Source organism: Rhinolophus sinicus, chromosome 5, assembly GCF_057876585.1.
Source record: "Rhinolophus sinicus isolate RSI-liver-muscle chromosome 5, RSI-T2T, whole genome shotgun sequence".
NCBI classification, from domain to species: domain Eukaryota; kingdom Metazoa; phylum Chordata; class Mammalia; order Chiroptera; family Rhinolophidae; genus Rhinolophus; species Rhinolophus sinicus.
Window position 1 is genome coordinate 12,028,664 of NC_142505.1, and position 18,551 is coordinate 12,047,214.

General features: G+C 46.4%; 1 long non-coding RNA gene across 1 annotated transcript in view; it reads left to right on the plus strand.

Annotated features, from left to right (window-relative positions):
- The first annotated feature begins 282 nt into the window (after positions 1 to 282).
- Positions 283 to 18,551, plus strand: part of LOC148758219 (uncharacterized) — a 108,853-nt gene continuing 90,584 nt past the window's right edge. Inside the window, exon 1 of the long non-coding RNA XR_016021271.1 lies at positions 283 to 403. This is a non-coding gene — a long non-coding RNA (uncharacterized LOC148758219). The remainder of the gene's footprint in view (positions 404 to 18,551) is intronic.

Genomic DNA, 18,551 nt, shown 5'->3' on the forward strand with positions numbered 1-18,551 from the left:
AGTGGGAGAGCCAGCAGAACTTGGAAGAGCAGGAATGATGCTTGGTAGTGAGGTCATTTGTGCCCAGTGATTGGTGACATAAAGGGTATGTGGTGCACTCCTGACCAATGAGAGTGAGGAAAAACCTGTGTGTGTTTGTGTGCAGGGTAGGGGGAATGTGTGGTTTATGCTTTCCTAAGACGGAGATAGAGAGAGAGCGAGAGAGCACCCTTTCTTCCTGTGAATTTTGGCACGCGTGAGTGTCTGGTGCTGATGTGTCATCCTGCTTTCTTCCCTAGGAGAGACGAGCATCACGGATGACTGGTTAGTAAGACAGGGCTCCTGGGCCTCTGAGGACAGTAGCATCGGGAAGCCTGGAAGCTGCTCTGTATCCACCTGGACGTGCTTATTGTTGAAGCCAAAGGTGAGTTGGAGCCCTCTGTTCTTTGCACTCAAAATGTCCTCTTTGATACAATTGGGGGTCATGTCCTTGAGTAAAGAGCACCTACTAAGGTGAGAAGTAAGGGAAGGGCATGCGGTGGGCAATGGGGAGCGTGGTACCTTTGATGGGTTGGTGTGAAACATACTTTGTACTGCTCCCCGGGCAACATCCCCAAGAATCTGTATGAATTAACTGTCAGTGAGCTTATATCAGGTACCTGCCACATGGGCAGACAGGGACAGGTCTTTCTGGGAATAAAAGAGTCATAGAAAGCATTGTCCTTGTCTTCAAGCATCATAAAATTTAGTTGGTGGAAACAAGACTAGAAATAAAACAAAATAATGGTTTAGAGAAGGGCCCGCTCAGAGTGTGCTTCGTGGAGATGGGGAGAGCTGAGCTGGGGCTCAGCTGGGGGCAGACAGAGGTAAGGCCATCGAGAGCCATGTGCTTGGATTACACCGCCCAAAGAGTAGCCGAGCTGAGCTTCAAACCCAGGATGTCTTACTCTTTCTAATACCTGGGCATGTAAGTACTACACTGGGAAGCATCTATGCTCCCAAGATGGATGCGTAAGCCTGGAATGCTTACTTGTTAATTTATAATGACAAATAGAACTAGCCAGCATTATAATCCAAAGTTGGAGAAGCTCATTTATATTCAGAAAGTCCCCGAGGGAGCTTAGCATAGATCAATAGACAGGACACTGCTGACCCTTGGATAGGGGCCGGTCCCTGGCTAGCTACTGTTAGGAGAATGGCCAAGTCTCGGGGCATCTGTTTCAATGCCAGGCTGTTTTTATACTGTCCTTCTCCTGACATGGTCAAACTCAAGTGGCCAGGCTGCTAGGTATTAGTTATATTTCTAGTCAATGGTGGACTAGTAAATGTTTAACAAGTAATTCTCTAGGAAAAGAAAAAGCTGTGATTTGAAGCATTTGCCAAGTTCCATGGTGTAAATACTCCCACCATGACCAACGTCAAGCCACCAGTGGGGAGAGCTGTGCACGATGGTTCTCCAGGCTGGTATGGGCAGGTGCCACCACACCAGGGCGGTCACATTGCATCCTGCCTCTCAGAGGCTGTGTCTAGATGCCCTGATGGGCATATTTACCAAATGAGTCACAGCTGTTGTATGTGACCATTTTTAACTTAATTCTTGGGGGAAAGACCTCATTTCCAAGTTCTTGGAGAACACTTTATTTTACTCCCAGGGATACGACCAACTACACAGTTACAAGGTTGCCATTATAGTATTTGGAAATCTGATATGGGCTAAAGAAACCCAAGATGGATTTTCTTTTCACATTGCCTAACGTCCTGAGCTAGTGAAAATAACTGTAAAGAATGGGGTATGGATAGCAATATCTGTAGATACATTGGCACAGAAGAATCTTCTTGAACACTCCCTCCCCTGCCTCACTTTGCTGTATTGCCCAATGTAAAATGATAGGGAAAAAAAAAGTCTCTGTTGCCTAGTAACAGCCCAGGATGCAGGGGGAGACCAGTCAATACAATTCTGAATTAGGACAACAACCACCCACAAAAAAATCCATCTTGAGGATTTATAGGGAAACCAAAGCATAGTTATAGTCTCACTAGCTGGTGGGGAAGTCCCATTAGCTCTGGGTATTGGATTATTTAAGATGAAATATCTGGGATATGGATTTGTTTTCGGGGAAGAATAATTTACTCTGAGGCCATCAAAATCAATAGGCCACTTTGAAGGCTGACTTGAGCCATTATTGGTAATGTTTTAGTTGTATTTGTGAATCAACAAGTCAGCAAAAATAGAACCATTTAGTAGTTTCCATGGAGAGCCCTATCTGTCAGTCTTGCAATGAAGCCTTTCCATCCACTGAAAGTACCAGCGTCTCCCAAGGGCTGTAGGGAGCCTGGAAGCTGAAACCAGCACAAAGGAAAGAATGGAGGGTGGAACTTATAGGGTGACCAACTGTCCCAGTCCACGTGGGATTGAGCGTATCCCTGGGGTGCTGGGCTTTCAGTGCTAAAACCAGTTCAGTTTGGGACAAACTGGGATGGTTGGTTACCCTAGAAGAGTGGTTCTCAACCGGAGGTGATTTTATCCCCCCCCCCCCCAGGTAGGGTTTCCAGATGCTCTATTACATTTGAATTTTGGATAAGCAATTAATGATTTTTTTACTACAAGTATGTCCCAAATACTATAATAAAATGACTCTTGGCTTATCTGAAATTCAAATTTAACTAGGCCTCTTTTCATTTTTTATTTTCTATATCTGGTAACCCTACTCCCAGAGGACATTTGGCAATGATTGGAGGCATTTTTGGTGTCACAACCACAACTTGTGTGTATGGGAGTGGGTGGAGGGGATGGGGGAAGAGCAGTGCTACCAGCATCTAGTGAGTAGAAGTTAGGGATATTGCTAAACATCCTACCATGCACACAACGGCCCCCACAGCGAAGAATTATCTGGCCCCAAATGTGAGGAGTACGAGGGTGGAGAAACCCTGAGCTAGATGTCGCTTACAAACTGGGTACCCACATAGCTCCATCTTCCTTGGGAGAACACTGAAGGATCAACATGGGCTTCACTGCCTCATGCACACACGTGGAAAGATGCAATATACGTTCCTGACCTTTATGTGCTCAATCAGATAGAGTCAAACAGCCATTGGGAGCTTAAGAAGTGTCTAGCAAAAGGCAAGGCTCCCCCCTGCTTGGGGAAGAGCAAGACAAGTGTGCCATAAAACAACAGTGTAGATAAAAGCTGAGCCAGTGTGGTCTCCAGGATGCCCCAATCTCTCCCAATCTCCCCAGACTTTTACAGTGACATTTCCTCGCACTCCTGAAGCTTGTTCTTGGCTTTGAAAACAGAGCTACAGAATGTCTTCATTGTTTTTCATACACCAGTACTGGCCGCGCCTGGAGTTTTCCTGAAGGAAACTGTAGCAGCAGGCATTTTGTGTAATACTATAATAAGGGGGCTTTATCCGTTCAAAAATACATCCTTTTTCCTTGTTGCCAGCCCTCCCACAGCCCTATGAAAAATGTAGCTCAGAAGTTACTGAGGCATTTTTATGTTTTTCCTGTCTCACTGTGGCTCAAATCAAGCAACAAGAGGTGATTATTCTGTAGCACACTTTGGCATGCTGACTTGAATGAATGAATGAATGAATGAATGAATGAGTGATTCAAAGTGTCTGTTCTGTGCCCATTTCCCTACTGTGTAAAAAGTGAAATGTAAAAAGTGTGGCATGTGCTTTAAAAAAGGAATTGGTGAATATGACTATTCTAGGTACCACATATAAGTGAAATTCATGTTTAATGAGCAGAGTTCAGTTGGGGAAGATACAAAGGTTCTGAAGATGGCTGGTGGTGCTGGTCATACAACAACGTGGTTATCCTTCATGAAAAAGAATTATACACTTGAAATGGTAAATGTTATGTTATGTATATTTAATCACAATTTTGAAAACGAGGAATTGGTGGTATGTTATTCACCTAGGCATATAGAAAGTGACCAATACATGTTTGCTGATTATTTACCTAAGATTGATCCAGGTTTAATTGTTTACATATTTTCCCCCAATAAGCTTGGCAATTGTGTCATCATCCTGTATCCTTATTTTTATAGTGAAGTGGACATTGTTTGCGTCATCTGTTCTCTATTCTTAACTCCAGGCTATCACTTTGAAGATAAGAATGTATTTTCTGTTTGGAAATTACTCTTACCCTTTCAAAGCCAGATCCTGTTAAATCTTGATTTTTCTCCAAATATGTACCTGAGACTTGGGGACCTCTTGTCTTTTTCCAGAATGTGGGGAAGGTCATTCCGGTTTGAATTTTGTTTGGAGCACCACACATAAGACTACTAATCGGTTATCAGCTGACAGGCCACAGTAGTAATGAGTAGGGCCGCCGCTGGAGCCAGACAGCATTGGGTATGAATCCTAGCTCTGCCGCTAACTAGCCTGGTGACATTACTTAACCTCTCCAGGTCATCCCTTCCTTGTGTGTCATGTGAGAATAAAAAAGGGAAATGAAGTTGCCTGGCCCACAGAAAGCACTCAATAAATGTTAGCTGTTACTAATATTGTCGTAGGCTTGCTCCGTACAGATGATTCTAAAAGAAAACTTTCAGCTCTTACCTTCCAACAGCGTATTCACTGTAAGCCTCCCAGGACGCAGGCAGGACTGGCGGTTCTCTCTCCTGTTTTATACAGGGGAAGATGGGGACTTGGGAACATAGAACACGGGTCCCAAGTTCATGTGGTGCCTCAGTGCAGAGCTGAGACGCTCTTGGTCCAGTACTTAGTCCTCTCTCCATTTCGGGGTTTTCCAGGGACAGAGTGGGTTTCTTGGGGACACTGAGCTCAGTTTTCTCTTTCGTACATGACTCTAAGTCTCTTTGCAAAGTGTTTGAACATCAAGTAGTGAGGGAGAAAAGCTGGTCACTGACCAGTCCTCACCCCAACACACACACACACACACACACACACACACACACACACACACACACAGACATGAGTGGCTGTGAGACAACTGACAATGGCCCAAAACTGGGAGAGAAGCTGTTTTTGGTGATTTTTGAGGTGTTTTTTCAGGAGCTGTGGGTAGAAGCTGTCTCTCTCTCTCTCTCTCTCTCTCTCTCTCTCTCTCTCTCTCTCTCTCTCTCTCTCTCTCTCTCTCTCTGAGATGGGGCTGTTTCAGAGGGAATGCCATGCCAGCCAACTACACAGAACTGAGATAATTTCTGCTCAACTCCTGTCACTACTGCATACGTACTTTAAAAAGCAGTCTTTTCTAAACCTGAACTTGCCCATGTCATTCTCTCTCAACAACTTTCAGTGGCCACTTGTCACCTTCAGGATGAAGCCCAGGCCTGAAGCTGGTACAGAGACCTGCAGATGTGCCCACTGCCCGCCAGCAGGCCAGAGGCAGCCTCGCCCAGCAGGATGGCCAGCCCTTTCCCTGTTCTCCAGCCACGCAGAACAATGTGCCCTCATCTCCTTACCCTGGGCCTTCACACCCTTGGATCATTCTCTCCCTCACCTTCTCCCCTCGAAGAGGAGCCCAGCAGTCTTGCCCTCCAGGACTCTTCCTGGGTTCTCCTTCGTCTTTAAGACTCACGTTCTCATTGCCCACTTCAGTGGTTTACCTACTTTCATTGTTCCTCAAGTAGCCCATGCACTAAAGGGCTGAGTCTTGCTCATCAAGTCAGAGGGCTGACGACCAGCCCCATCAGGCATGGTTAGCATGGGAAAGACTTGGAAGAAATGGGAAAGGTGTCTTGAAATGCCTGGAAGGTGCCCCATAAAAGGAGGACATGTTCTCTCTACTGCAGAATGCGACCCTGATGAGAACCCTGTACAGGAATAATGAGTGATTCCACCAAGCTGTTGGCTTCTCGAGGCAGGGATTGGGTTTTATTTAACCTGCATCCTCAGTAACCAGCGTGGTGCTGTCACAAAGCAGAGACTTGTGGGAGGCATTTGCGGCTTCCTCCTCAGCATCTAGTCCCCAATTCTCTTGCCAACAGCGTCCTAATTTGCCTTTAGAAAATGTACTCCTCATTTATTTCAAGGTTTTTGGTTTGGGTGGGATACATAATGCTCGCTCCCAGCCTAGCTCCATATCCAATCCTTGTGGCTGCAGTGATTGGTTCAGGAATGGGTACATGACTCAATGTAAAATAATAATTTTATTGAGGTATAATTGACATACAACATTATATTAGTGTCAGGTGTACAACATAATGATTCGATATATGAGGTCTGACAATTACGTTCGCAAACTCATCCTAGAAAAAGTGCTATATACCTCATCGCTGAATATCACTATGGTCACCTTCGAAGTACTACCCTTGGGAAGCTATGCACCAATGCCAGTGCCTAGTCTGCCCTTCAAAGCAATTTGGGAACTCTTTTTCTGGAATAGCCATCAGAGCAGTCGCTGTATTACCCTTGAGGTCCTGAATGTTATCAAAATGTCTTCCTTTCAATATTTCCTTTATCTTTAGGTCTTTACCTAATGACTTCTTTACCCAAGAAGTCATTGGGGGCCAGGTGAGTAGAGAGGGTGTTCCAATACAGTTATTTGTTTACTGGCTAAAAACTCCCTTATTGACAGTGCTATGTGAGCTGGTGCATTGTCATGATGCAAGAGCCATGAATTGTTGGCAAAAAGTTCAGGTCATCTAACTTTTTCACACAGCCTTTTCAGCACTTTCAAATAGTAAACTTGGTTAACTGTTTGTCCAATTTGTACAAATTCATAATAATAATCCCTCTGACATCAAAAAAGGTTAGCCACATCGTTGCAATAAGTTTGCGAACTTGTCATACTTGTATATTTGTATACATGGCTAAATGATCACCACAATCAGTGTAGTTAACATCCAGTAACATGACTCAATTTGAGCCAATAAAAGTGAGTCTTAAGACTCTGAGAGAGCTAACAAAGGAATTGCTCCTGGTTCTCCTGGAGGATGAGGTAAGAGGCCTGGAGCTACAGCAGCCATCTGCTGACACAAAGACTGACCCAGGAGCTGCCAGGAGACCCCAAGGCTGAGTACAGCAACAATATGACAGGCAAATTAGAGTGGGAGCACCGCCTGGTTCTTTGTGGCATGTTCAAACTCTGGAACAAGCCTAATTGGAAACCATTTTTAAAAAAAGACTGTCTTTCCTTGGGTAGGTCAATTTGATTGGGGTTTCTGGCACTTGTAATGTTACGTCATAACTGAATCTGTGCTCACTACAGGTTTGTTGATGAATGAATGGTATAAAAACAAAGTCGATTTCAGGAAAGTTGAAAAGGCGCTTTTTAAAAGAGCTCTGAAATACCGAACAGAATGTCCTCCGGAGGTCATATGTTTCAAATTTCCAAGGGTATAAGCATCTGCTGTATCACCATTCTGTCAGAGGTGCTGAAGAAAAGATCCCTGGGGGAGGAGATGAGTCTATATGAATGTGGAAAGAGAACCTTTCTCACTTTTAACATTCTATCAGTGTATAAATTCAGCAAGATTCCACAGCAAACAGAAAACTGAGAAGGGTATTTTTAAAAGAAGATCCACAACTTGAGGGCGATGATACAATATAAAGTTATGGCTGGAGAACTCATTGGGGCCTACATGGTCTCTATTACTCTACACTCTTGGAATAGTCTAGGCTGGGGGAGGTAGGAGAGGAATTCTAAGTGTGACTCAAAAGAAGGACTGGCAAGGTAGCCTCAGAATCGGGTGATAAGTCCCCATGGTCAAACAGGACTATGTGGAGAGCGGATGGTCAGCAGGGACGTGACCCATGGGGAGGTTTGGCTCCAGCTCAAGCCCCAGCCAACCCTCTGCTTGCTGACACGGTGTGCAGTGGGCCTTAGCGGAGCCCCGTTCTTAGGTGGGCGTATATGTCAAAAGGAGGGTTTGCTCAAGAGGGTGTGATTGCCCAGGAAAAGAGATATGAAACGTAGTCATCCAACAATAGTTATTACTGATTGATTTCTTTTCTTTCTTTTCAATTGGTATAAGAGTTTATAAATGACTATGGTGGAATTAGTTGATTCTTTTTTCTTTTTTTTTAAATTTCCTCTTGCAGCCTTCTGTGCGCGCAAGTATGAAGCAAAGCCTATAGCCACAGCCTTAGGACACTGAGGTCTGCCAGACCCACATGGAAGCCCTGGCTCTGCCACTGGCCTCCTGTGTGGTTGTGAGCACCATATAGACTTCCCTTAGCATCACTTTTCTTATCCACAAAATGGGAGTCATAACACCCACCTCACAGAACCCCTGGAAAGATCAAACGTGAAAATGACGCAAAACACTTGGCATACCCTAAGAGCTCAAGTAGTGAGAGACATAAAATGTGGTGTGTTGAACCTTAAGAGGATGACATAATTCCTTCAGAGCCTCATTCCACGGATTATAGAGGGCCAAAGACTTTCTCAAACTCCCTGGGGTCTTCTATTTTTCCCAGTCAAGGACTCAGCAGAAAAATAGGTGGGTTGGGCCAAACAGAGAACACGTGTGGGTAAAGTGTGGCAAGAGGGGATGGTGTGGATTGTGACAAAGTGGAGAGCATAGGTCCTGCCAAAGAACAGGGCTCTCATCTCCAGCTAATGGTTGCCAGGCAGAAGGGTGTTGAATGATGCCAGTATTTTTAAGACAAGCCAAAAAGTCAGATGTTTTGATAAATTCTCCAGATTTTTAAAAGTCTTCAAGTAATTAAAAGAAATTAAAACCTGTATAGGCCAAACCAAATAGAAGCCAGGGCTGAACTTGGCACACACCACGGGTTTGATGCATTTACTTTGAAGTCTGGAGGTCAGACTGTGAGCTCCAAATGCCAAGGCCACAGCCCCGGCTCTGCTCTCTGTCCCCGAGTGTCTCCATCCTTCCTCTAGAATGTTGCAAGGCAGGGACAGATACTTCCATGCGTAGATAGCTGAAGACACGATGTGAAAATCACCAAGGATAAGAGAGATGAGAGCAGGCAGGGAGATCAAAGTTTCCGAAACCCTCTCCCCCTCCACGCAGATATTTGGTTAGAGGCTGAAAGTCAATGTGCTTCAACTCAATGCATTTCAATTAAATGTCCTAAATATTGCCCTATGTCAAGCCCTAAGCTGGGCTGTGGGACATTTTTTCCATGCCTACTGTGTGCTTGGCACAGAGTTAGATGTTTTAAATACTGTGTCTCACAATAACCTTGGGAGGTAGAAATTATCCTCTTCATCTTACTTGTGGAGAAATAGAGGCTCGAGAGCAGTGATGCCACTTGCCGAAGGTCCCCTCACTAGTCAGTGACAAAGCTGGGTCTGTGGGTCTGTGGGTCTCCAGATTCCTTGCTGGCTTTGTGCTACCACTCTTTTCTTGGATACGAACAAGTGAGTTCCTGTGCAGCAAATGTGATAACGTGCCAGTGGGGGTGAGTGAAGGGTGCTGTGGGAGGAGGGGAAGGGAAGGGCCGACCCCAGCGATTCTCATGCTCGGGGTGCAGGGATCACCTGGGGGGCTTGTCAGACTGCGGGTCCTGAGTCAGCAGGTCTGGGGCAGGGCTCCGGAGACTATATTCCTAAGAGGTGCCCAGCTGATGCCCAGGCTGCTGCTCCGTCTGCCACACTGTGAGAAGCAAGGCTCTATCCCATGACCTCAGACCGGGCCCTCTCAGCCTTTTGAGAAGAGCCACTTGATTGCAATGGTGACAAGGCAAGAGTGTGGCTGGTCAGTGTGAACCCATTGCTGTTCCTGGCAAAGCCACCCTCCCCCTGCCTGGCTGCCTCCCAGGAGGTCGGGAGAGCGGGACCTGTACACACAGCACTGTTAGGAGCCTGAGGGTGTGGGGCACCCATTAGAATCTTGCCATGATGAATATCAGGATGGCACCAAATTCAGGACAAGGAAGGTGTGCGTCTGTGCCAACTCTGCAAGGTGGTTTTTTGCTGGAAGTGCTAAAAAGAAGTAAAGAAGCTGTGGTGACTTACCTGTATCTCTTTCACCAAGGGAGTGCCCATCCTCTGTTATAAATATTGGCTCCAAAGTCCAGCTATGCCCTTCTTCAGAGAATTGCCATTAGCTGAATGGGAGCTGCCTCTCCCGGAAGGCCACCTATTCCTCTGTCCCCTCCCCTCTACTTAGGGACAGCCTGTAGACAGCGATTGATTGACACAGGTACAAATGCCCATTGCCCTTGGTGTCTAGGAGGGGACAAGTCTGTGGGGCAATTCATGTCCTAGAGCTCCCATGGCATAAAGCTGAAGCCGAGACCCTTCCTTGCTTAGTCACATCCCTTCTTCCGTCCTGTTTTCCTCACCCCCCTCCTCCTGAGGGCACTCCCCCAAGAAAGCACATGTACCCAGATCCCTGTCTCAGGCTCTGCTTCTAGGGCACCTGACACAGGTGCATCCTACTGGGCACCAGGTAGCCTTCGAGTCTTCACAAAGGCAGAGTGAGGTGGGTGGTGTAACTCCAATTTCACAGATGAACAAACTGAGGCTCAGAGAGGAGGATTCGGGACTAAGGACAGGCAGTTGATCATCAGCTGGGCCACGATTGGCATCTAGGGCTGTGCCCTGTGCTCTTTGCTTGGCCCCACTGCCAGTGCCTTTTTTTTTTTTTTCCGTACGTGCCATCACCTCTCATATGGTGCCGGGGCACACAGCCTGAGGTTTGCCTTACAGTGAGGCCTGGGGAAGAGCCAGAGATGGAGGGAGACTTGGGAGGTTGGCTTCTCCGTGGCCTTGATCTTGGGCAATCCATCCAGGTAAAACTGTGTGGGCTCCAAGAAAGCCTAAGGGACAGGGGGTAGTGAAGGGGGAGGGACTGTGACTGTCCCCAAACCCATTCCTGCACTCAGAGCTGATTCCTTTTAAACATGTATTCTTTTAACCTTTACCCACGTTTTGTTTTTGTTTTTGTTTTCGATCCAAATTACACGTTTTCCCTCTCCAATTCTTCCCTGAGTGCATCCTTGCCAGAGAGAACCACACCTAGGTTTTGGTCTATATTTTAAAAGGAACCAGAATATTGGGTGGAACAAGACAAAGAGAGAGAGTCCAGAGACACGACCTCCTGATGTGCAGCGGCTCATGGCTGCCGAGAACTTGGAGGCTACCATCCAATTTGACCCTCAGTTATCATCATACCCATTTTATAGCTGGGCCTCAGGCCTCTTTATCGGTCTGCCAAGTACAAGATTCCTGATTTCAGGCAGGGGGCTTAAACTGTAGCAGGAGGGAGTCAGTGCTGTAGACAGGGGGCAGAAACACAGGCCCCACACACCATGTGTGAGGGGATAAAGACCTCAGCCCAGACAGCGTGATGGAGGGGTGACAGGCGAGTGACTTGGGAAGCCTGGACTCCAAGACAGTCTTCCAAAAGCAGTATCTTGGCAGGGCTGATGCAAGTTTCCCAGTTGAGATTTCACCCGTAAGGGTCCACGCCAGGAACCTCACTCTTCAATTAAAGGAGCTTTCCGAGTGGGAGGTTTGTCCAGGGGAACCCACCAAACTCAGAGTCCCAGCTTTGGGGCCACCTTGTTCACAGTCACTGATGTTCACCTGCCCTGTGACATCCTGCCTGAGGTGGTGGCCTTTCCCAGACGCCAAACAGTGATGTAAATGGTTACCCTAAGACTTGCCTGCTAGCCTTCCATTTTTGTATCTTATCAGTGAAGAAATGTTGGGAGAATGCAAGGATAAGACGTGTAGGCATTTGGGATGAGAGAAAGCATTCAGAAATTTGGGGATTAAGTTCTTCGATCCATCATCCTGAGAGGTACATGTGAGCTGTTACCTTAGGGACGCAGCGATGTGTCTTTAAGGACAGCAAGATTCCCATGTCTCTAGCTTTCTGGGCCACCTTATCAAATTGATCTTGGGCCATCTTTGCACCACTATTCTTAAAAATTGGAGGAAGGAGGTTTACTGCTTTCTAGTCAGGGCCTATGTTGGGGAGAAAAGCTGGTCAGCTCTGTAGTTCCGGGTTTGAAAAGACACAGGTCACAATGGAAATCCCGGTGAGCACAGTCCTGTTGGAGCAATAGTATGCGCTGTACTTCTTCCAAGCTCCCTTAGTTACCAGAAAAGTGCTCTCCTGCCCTAATGAGAACCCCTAAGGATTTATAAATTTCCCCTGGCCTACTTGGAACTGACTCTCTGAAGGCAGAAGAGGTTAAAAATGTGTTTTAAGCTTCAAGCAATTAGAGCAACCTTGCAGAACCCCTGACACCAAGAGGGTTTATATTGCATTTGATCTAATATTCACATGATCAAGTGCAGTCGAGGATCCCAGCTCTAAGAGGCACCTGGTTCTCCAGGAGAGCATCTGGCTTGGGACTCAGAGAAGACCGTGTGATGCTTGGGACCCACACCTGGCCGGGAAAATATAATCAGGAAATGAAAGAGTTTAACAACTAGAGGCTTGTGCTCCTATTTTGAAAACATGCCCCGAAGGCAGGCTTTGGATAGACAGAGGTCACACACACAACTTCAGTCACAGGAGGCCCCGAAAGAGAGAGCGGGCCCCTTCTACTCCCGCCAGCAGAGCACCATGGGAGCAGAAAGAAAGGCCGGAGACCCTGGTGGTCAACAAGGGCAGAGGGTCTCCGAGCGTGGTCTCAGGACCAACCTGCATAACATGTCCTGGGAACTAGTTAGAAATGCAACTGTCCGGCCTCCACCCCAGGCCTGCTGACTCAGAGACGCCAGGGGTGGGGCCCAGCGATCTGTGTTTGACTGTTTCTGTGGGAAATTGTGATGCCTACTCGTGTCTGAGAACCACTCTTCTACCTCAAACAAGAGAACTGGATCTGGCCTGCAGATGTATTTTTATTGAGTGGTATAGTGTTTAACATTTTTTTGAGCTGATTTCCAATGTTCCAAAGTGGGTGGTTTTATATGAAAATGCACATTTGTGGCTTTTCCTGGGGGGGAAAAATAGGAAGATCTAGCCCCAGTGGACTCACCTACCTGCTTGGCAATACTCGTCTGGAGCTGAGGAGAGGCGTAAAGCTCTTAGAAAGGGCACGAGCCCTCCTGGGAGGCGAGGCCTCTCGCCAGCTCTCTCGCTCGTGGATTCACTCTTTTCTATCTATAGACCTCTGAGCCATTGGCCCACGACCTATATAATGTCTAGTGTCGCCTCAAGTGGAATTTCAGTCATCATGCATTTGCTGACCAAGACTTACCTGATGGGGTGGGCTTTCTGCCATCCTTATAACCTCCGTCCTCCCTGACTCTTCTCATTCTCCCCCACCCATCCTCAACTCCCTCCACTTTTTGCTAAGATGGGAAAAAAAGAAAGACTTGGTTAGGGCAATACCCAGAGTACAGCCATGGGAGTCCGTTACTGCCAGGAAGGAAGAGGTTTATTTGTTTAGCCTGTTCTATCTTCTGATCTCACCCTTGAGAAAGTGAACTCACTGTCATGTTCAGAAAAGAAGGGACACTGTCCTTCTGTGAGGCTTAGACAGGCTTTCACCCATGGCTTGGGGGTCATCAGAGGTGGGCAAGCTCATTCGCCAGCTGGGATGACCGAGGAGAGTTGACACTCATTGACTGTCTTCTCTGTGTCAGACACTGGGCTGGGCTCTGAGGACACATAAGGTGACAGGGATCCTCCCTTTCTTTTGGAGAGGGCTGGCAGGGTCAACAGGTGAAGGTCAATCCACATTGTCAATCCCAAACACAGAGTCCTAACCACCCCCTTGCTGGTGGCAGATACTATACCCTTTATGTCATTTCTGCAGCTGTTTGCTGTGTCCCCTTTTACAAAACGTAAATGTCCCTCTGTGGGTTCTGACCCCATGTAACTCCTAACTCTGTAGTGGAAAGGACTACATGGTGTTTCTTCCATCAGGTCAACTGGTTATCAAGCAAGGGGCAGGTTGTGGGGAAGAAATAAACATAAAAATTTGGGAGTCACAGGGGTCAGTAGAGCAGATGTGTGTGGGAAGGGAGGGGATGCTGGAAAAATATGCTTGGCTTTTTCTAGACCAGCTCTGACTTGAAAGCCCAGGGCATTCTCAACAAGATCAACCTCATTTGTGAACATGCATTTCTGAAGGCAGCTGGGGAGCCATGCACCCACTGGAGCCTCCTTCTCCATGGGGACCCAATGACGCTGGATGGGAACCGGGCAGAGACATAACAATGCAGGATTTTTCTGATGAGCGTACGTTGCTGCTGAGTAGTTTCTGGGGCCTGCTCATTCAAGGAGGCAAGGACAAAAGAGGGAGGTCCTGAGGTGCCAAGTTGAGCTGTAGGAGGTGGGGAGTGTTACCAAGCGGCTGCATGAGGATTTTTGGGTGGGAAGCTGAAGTAAGAGCTGAGGGAGGGGCGGGGAAAGAGAAGTGAGGAGTGAGGAAGAAGGCAGAGCGACTAAAGGCTTATTCCCGCGAACATGGGGCAGCCACTGTGGTGTTCCTTTGAGCTGGACTTGACTCTCCGTTTTCGCAGCTCTTGAATGATGCCTGCCTTCAGTAGGACACATTCCTCCAAAAGGATGGGAGGTGGGAGAGCAGGGAGAGGGAGTAAGAATCGGGAAATATAGTTATTAAGTGTAAGCCTCACCTCAACCTTACAGTAATGTGATTACAATTCCGTGTGGCCTAGATATCTGCTGACCTCACTTTATGCTTTGATATCTAAACAGAGATGCCCCTGAACCCACCCACGCCCCTCACGGAGGTGTCTGTGATATCCTGGGCTGGGGTGCTTATGGTCACTTCTGAACTCCCGTTTTCACCCCCACTTGCCTTCTAGGGCCACCTCCTCCCTCGCTCTGTGCGGATCTCGGATCTCACACCTTGTCCCACGCCCTGCCTTCCTCCAATTCTGCCCAAACCGCCTTTTGTGTGAATGACAGGCTTTGTCAGAAGTTTGGGAGCAGCAGACGGGTTTTCATCACAAACATGAAACAATATTAGATGTTCCTGAACTTCAAAATCCTGTCTTCACCACACCAGCTCCCACACTTCCTCTTTCCCTCGACGTGTCTCACCTCTGTGTGCTCACCTGATTCTCTCCCATCTCCATACAGGTCTGTTACCTTTTCAGTGCAGAGCACATTAGCTACCACCTTCTTTCACTATGTCCTTGCAGACCATTTTCTGGGGGCCTCTCCCTCTTTACCCAAAGTGGCCCATCACAGTGATTTCCAGGACAAGTATGTAAACGCGACGCTTGTGGCAGCCAAAAGAACTTTTTTCACTGTGCTACAAACGTTTTACAGTTGAAGACTTGGAGGGTCCAGGAAGTTAAACACGTCAGAGCTGGTCTAGAAAAAGCCAAGCGTATTTTTCCAGCATCCCCTCCTTTCTCATACACATCTGCTCTACTGACCCCTGTGACTCCCAGAGTTTTATTTTTATGCAAGAAGCTGTGCTTAACTACTGAGGAGACTCCTGAAGGGGGTTCCTGCCCCGCCCCCCCCCGCCCCCCCGGGAAGCTGGAGACTCAGAAGACCTGGCCTCAGCGGGTGGGGTTCTTGTTCTGTTGTTGCCTCTTCACGACAGGAGGCTCCTCTCTTCCCAGGGCCCCCTCTTTTAAAGCAAGGTCGTGGAGGGGGCTCTGATGTGGCCAGCATTCTATGAATTTGCTCTTTGGGGGGAATCGCAATGGGTGTTCGGTAGAACCAAAGTGCTGCCCTGTCAGCATGTTCCATCTCCTCAGTGGTAGCCCGTCCAGCACACTTGGTCAGTTTAACACACCACCGGGTACATTGTGCCTTATAGCTCAGAATCAATAAAGTCAAGGCAATTTTCTTAACATGCCATCAATAAGAGATTATGGAAGGGGGAAGGGTTTTCCTTAGAAGCTAATGCCTTGCTAAAGTTCAAATGAGGCAATATATAGTAAAATAAATTCAATCTCTATTTTCACTCCTTGCAATTTTAGTGGAGACTAAATGAAATGGAACTCTGTTGATCCTAACCCGTTCAATATATCTTCACTTCCTAAGAACCAAGGTCATTTTTACCTTCATGGGAAGGGAAGCCAAAATGTAAAATACTCACCCGTACCTAACAGAAATGCATTTGCAGGTTTTTGAAAGCCAGGTAGATGACTGATATATTATGTAATTCATTTCACGGAATAGCCGAATGTGTTTTATAGATAGTGTTTAACCTTGCCAAGTCTGCTCTGAGATAACCCTCCTCTGAGGATAAAAATCATATATTTAACATAAAAGGAAAAGTTGGGAGAGAAAAAGCTGCATAATGTGTTCTGTGCAACAGATAAGCAGAAGTTGGTTACACAGAAAGATGATCAGAAAAGTTCGGTGTGCTTTGCCTTATTAGGTGACCACCATGTTACTACTAATCAGAAAGGAGGTGATAGCCACTTATGTGGCACTCTGTTACTGAATGGCAAAATATGTCCAGTGTGGTATGCAAGGTAGTGTGCAGGCAACGGCATAAACCCTAGATTGGTCCTGTGCTCTACTGCATACGTGTTCTGTGACCTTGGGTAATTCACTTAACATCTTTCCTCATAAGCCTCAGTTTCCTTGTATGTGAAATGGGCATAACAACAATCACTGTAGCAGATAATACTGGTTATTTACTCATCATCCATTTCCCTTCTTTCTTCTTTCTGATAGAACCCTGATATTGTTCATGTTTTTTCAACCTCTAATTCTGTAGAGGAATCTAAATTCATCCTAAGCAGGACATATTACTCCCTGGCATCAGTTATTGGTCCAGGGAAGGCCACATGATACCAAGTGGTCCAATCAGATTGAAGGGAAGACATTAACTTTCTTTTGTGGGTATGAACAAGGAACCACATTGACCCAAGACCACTGCTTGCCATCTTTTAATGTCATTTTGACCTGAGATTTTTCTGTTACAGGCCTTCCAAAGCATTCTAACCAATAAACTATCTCAGAGGAGTGTTTTCAGGATTAAGAGGAAGAAGGTCTAGATGCAGGGCTATCCAATGGAGATTCCTGTGATGATGGAAATGTTCTATACTTGCACAGTCCAATACAATGGCCACTAGTCACATGGCTGTTGAGCATTTGAAATGTGACCAGAGCAACTGAAGAAATGAATTTTAAATTTTATTTAAGTAAAACCATAAATTTAAATAAGTACGTATGGCAACTGCGTTACAGCAGAGATAAGAAAATGGTCTAGCGCAGCCTCTGGAACCTAGTAGGGGGTCGATGAATGTTGGCTTCTCTTCCTGTGTCCCCCACACGCTCTCCACAGCTCTATAAAAACTCATTTGGTCACCACCTTCTAAACAGGTAGCAACAAGAGCAGCAGGCGTTAATTTTGCAGGTAAAGAAAGCCAATGGTTGGAACGAGAATGGGATTCAAGAGGCAGACTTGAGTCGGTATTTCCAGAAACAGTGTCTGAACTTTGTTCCTCACCTTGTTACCCAGTGAAGCCAGGATGCTGTGTTGTTAGAGGCCCCAAAAGGCTGGTTCTTGCCAGTATATGCCTGTGGGCAGGATTAGATGTTGGCACACCGAGAAGTGCTAACTTAAGACTTACTAGAACACTGCCAGGCAATTTTACAATCCAGTGGGTATGATAAAGTTTTCCTGAGGTCCCTCGTCTTCTGAGGGCTCATGTTTATGAAGTACCCAACCCTTAGTTGGTGTGTTCCATGCTGTGACCCATGTAGCACTCATCCTGGCAGATAATGTCACCTCACAAAATATCCTTTGGAGGGACTCCTGGGCTATGTGCCCTTCCCTGGACCAATAACAGACGCCAAGGGCTAATATGTCCTGCTTAGGATGGATTAAGATTTCTCTATAGAATTAGAGGTTGAGAAAACGTGAACAAAAGCAGGGTTCTGTTGGAGAGAAGCTGGGCTCTTTCATTGGGTGACTGGGAACAAGCCTTGTGTCCTGTGAATCTCATTCCCTTGACGGTGACCCACCTGCACCCTTCACCTTCATTCCTATATCAACCCCCTCCTCCCCTCGACCTCCAAATTACACCCTACCTGGAAGCTGTTTTGTTGGCAGAAGGAAAATGTTAGGTCTTTATAATCCAGGCCAATGAAATATCAATGTCCAGCATGGTACAGGAAAGAAATAAAAACCAAACTTACGGAATCTCCCATCCTACCAAGGCTGGGTACGGTGTGCCCAAAGACTAACTCAGTCCTATAGGCTCTATAGGGAAAAGATGCCCTTGTGGGTTCCCCAGTAGACAAGCATATTGGATTCAGAATTATCTGCATTTTGGGGGTATTTATTCTTTGGAAAACTTTTTAAAATTGAGATATAACATAAAATGCACAAATCGTAAGTGTACAACGTGGTGAGTATTCTCATATACTATATACACCATGCAGTCCCACCTAGGCCACATCTTCCCAGAAAAGCAATCACTTTTCTGTTGTCTATCACTGTAGATTGGTTTTGTGTGTTCAAGAACTTTGCATTAATGGACTCCTACAATTTCTCCCGCTCAGCATTATGTGAGATGCCTCTAGACTGCTGCATGTAGCAGAGAATATTCTTTTCTAACCCTGTATTATTCCATTGTACTGAACAGACCAGAATTTCTTTATCCATTCTACTGTTGCTGGATATTTGGGCGATTTCCAGTTTGGGCCTATTATGAATAAAGCTACTACAAACATCCCTGTACATGTGTTTTGGGGGACATCTGCATTCACTTTGGTTGG